At 39.4% G+C, this 3,063-nt stretch overlaps 1 long non-coding RNA gene across 1 annotated transcript; it reads left to right on the top strand.

The window, feature by feature from the left end:
• On the top strand, positions 1-2,384 carry LOC106524146 (uncharacterized). Its single transcript, XR_001310974.1, has 2 exons — positions 1-635; positions 1,193-2,384. It is a non-coding gene; the product is annotated as an uncharacterized LOC106524146 (long non-coding RNA).
• Positions 2,385-3,063: the final 679 nt, after the last annotated feature.

The raw sequence follows: 3,063 nt of genomic DNA, 5'->3' as shown, positions 1-3,063 counted from the left end.
TATTGTCATTAGTGATTATCTCAATTTCGGCTAAAAGAATTGACAAAATCCTWCACACTGTGCCTTTAAAGCATCAAATGCTTATTCATCTTTGATGCTCTCAGGGGCCACATAAAATGCTGCGGAGGGCCACATTTGGCCCGTGGACCTTGAGTTTGACACGTGCATTAGATTGTCTCTAACCAGACAAACCTGCATCCCTGTTCGCTCTCTGTCGGCTCAGTTCAAGAGTTTTTGTTTGTTTCGTCTCCACCTTTGTGTCGTGTTTTTAACTCCCCCTGACATGTTTCAGACTCTGTGTTGAACGCYCGCATGCATGTGAACAGGATGTCTGGTCAAACTAATATGTTGTTGCTGTTGATCCAAAATCATTTTCAGGCATCATCCAGTCAGGCTGCATCTGTAAACAACCCTAAAATGAAGCACAGAGATCGTTTTACATTCTGTAATGAAAAGAACAAAAAAAAAAACAAGAAAATGTGTATCATGCAGCAATGATTCAAGTGTTATGTTTTGCCCTCGTGTAAACTTTTGTCTCTTTTCTTTCACATTCTCTCTGTCCTCCCGTCCTTCTCTTCATCCTGTCTGTCCTCCTGCCTCACTCACCAGCTCTGGTCTGAGCGATGGATGGAGAGGTTTGTTTACGTCTACAATGTGTGTTGTTGCTCGTGGTGCGATAGCGCCCCCTCTCTGCCACCCAGCGTATTTCCGTCTGACCCCCTCCCTCCTCCTAAACCGGGGGGTGTCCAGTCCGGCGTGGTTTTACTTGTTTTCCCGGCTCCAACACACCTGATGCTGTGATTGAGTTACCTCTTCACGTTCTGCAGAAGCCTGTTAATCACCCATTAATTCACACCAGGTGTGTTGGAGCAGAGAAACCTCTAAATTGTGCAGGATTGTGACCCACCATAAACATAAACCGTTATCAGCTGCAGCTCAGGCCTGTTATAGGTCATAGACTCACAGGGATCTTAGAGCTCGTTATGTGCTGCAATTTATATTTTAGTCTCTGCAATGTCATGAAGAAACTCAACAAAAGCTGTGTTTGCAGGCACTAAACTACATCAGCCAAAATTAATTATTTTTCTTTTTTTTTTTACCCCCGTATATTTATCCCACATTTTGTCATTTTTAAAAGTGTTCTCCCTCAATTTCAGCTTTTTTTATTGTTTCAATCTGCTGTTTTTTGCAGTGTTTTGTCCAACGTAGACCAGGCGGATGAGTCCTGACTCTGGACATGTCGATGAAGACGACGATGGAGTTGAAGATGAAGACGGAGTCGTATTTCTTGAAAACATGAAGCACACTTAAAGGGATAGTTCAGATCTTCTGAAGTGGGGATATATGAAAATGTAATATTTTGAGTGTTGTAGGTAGCTCTTTGAAAAATAGAGTTTAATCCGGACCAGACGGATGGGCTAATGGCTAATGTCAAAACCTCTTAAACAGCTCTAAACTCAAAAACTTAGAGTTAAACATCTGAGCTGGTTCAGTGAGCAATCTACAACAGGTAAGATATTTATTATTCAGAACCCCATTTCAATAGATCTAATCTGTCACTTTATTTCTGAATGTTTTTTTTTTTGTTTTTACCTCTATGAGTGTCTATTTTTGTGATCTGGTTTTGATTCACTTGTATTTATTTTAGGTTGAGCATCATGATCTGCACACACTGCGTTCCTGTGAATGTTGTTTTTTTTAATTTATTTKGTAGGTGTTTAATTTTTTTGCTGTGTAGAAGTCTGTTTTCAAAAAGAAACGTCCTAATGTAGGATTTTAATGAAGGGCAATGCTGTAATGCAAAGGGCTTAGTGTTCATGAAGCGCGTCACTTTAGTCTGAGCCAAGAAACAAAATGCACTAAACACAGACAGTTGAGTAATTTATATATGTATATTATATTTTATTCATTTCAATTAAAAACAGAAATTTCAATAAAAAAAGGAAACAAATCTCATAAAATGAAAGGAGTTTTTCATTTTCATCGGTATTTTATATGACGTGCACTGAAAGGAAAAACTAGAAGAGATTTGGAGAATCTCAGGTTGAACAGCAGCACATAAAACAGATCAGGTAGGTGTAGTTAATCTACAGAAACACAAGTATTTAAAGTATATGTGTAATGTACACAGCTGGCTGACATGATGATGATGATAAACTATGCATTCACAAAACTAAATTTGACCCAGTCACTGTCTTTTATCTGAATCAGAGCTCGATTTCTACGTCCTCCTTCGATTATTTCCTACAAACTGCCTTTGCCTCTACTTTTGTATCATAAAGAACTTATTTGAACTGAATGTTGTTTTACTTCCCAACTTAGAGAATTTGTGTCACATTTGTAAATATTGTATTTTAAAAATAAAGAAATTCTGCCAATGAAAAGTGTTGTCAGTGCCGCCATCATTTGAGACTCGTGGGCTTTTGGAGGAAGAGCTGATACTTGTCAGAATCTCAGTAAATTGTGGTTGTTGCTCCTGGTTTTCAGCAGGTTTTAATAAGCTGGTGCTGATGTTTGTGATCCTGGTTCTGCTTCTGGTTGTGGTTTCTTCCTGTTAAAAGGCAGTTTTTACTCCCTCCAGTGGATACACACGAAGCGCAGCTCTTCTGTCACATTCACCCTCCTTTACAAAACCTCGCCTTCARTCACCGTCGAACTGCTCACATGCATGCAACAAGCTGACTGAAACGTTCATTATACATAAATTAAAACGTTCAACTTTAATAAACACCTCGCTGCTGGACCAGCTGTAGCCAATTTGGTGCCATTGACAGGATTTGCAGGTGTTTCCCCCTTAAGCAATTTTCTAAATCTCACAGCCGATTTACAGACGTTCACATTATCAAATTAGTTTTGTCTGATATTTTTATTTTTAGAAACCAGGTCGTCCAATTAAAACTGTTAACTATATAATCCATTTGAAACAGAACACCAGACGTCTGCCTCATACCTGCCAACGTCTGCTGGCAGCAATGAGGAACACCTGTTCATGTTAACGAGCAGCGGTGGAGTGAAGCAGTTCTAGGGGGGTTGTCCAGGGCTATTCATCTCTGGAAAATTTTG

This window comes from Austrofundulus limnaeus, unplaced genomic scaffold (assembly GCF_001266775.1).
Source record: "Austrofundulus limnaeus strain Quisiro unplaced genomic scaffold, Austrofundulus_limnaeus-1.0 Scaffold177, whole genome shotgun sequence".
Taxonomy (NCBI): Eukaryota; Metazoa; Chordata; class Actinopteri; order Cyprinodontiformes; family Rivulidae; genus Austrofundulus; species Austrofundulus limnaeus.
Note: the sequence above shows the minus strand (reverse complement) of the source record. Positions and strands in the feature narration are given on the sequence as shown.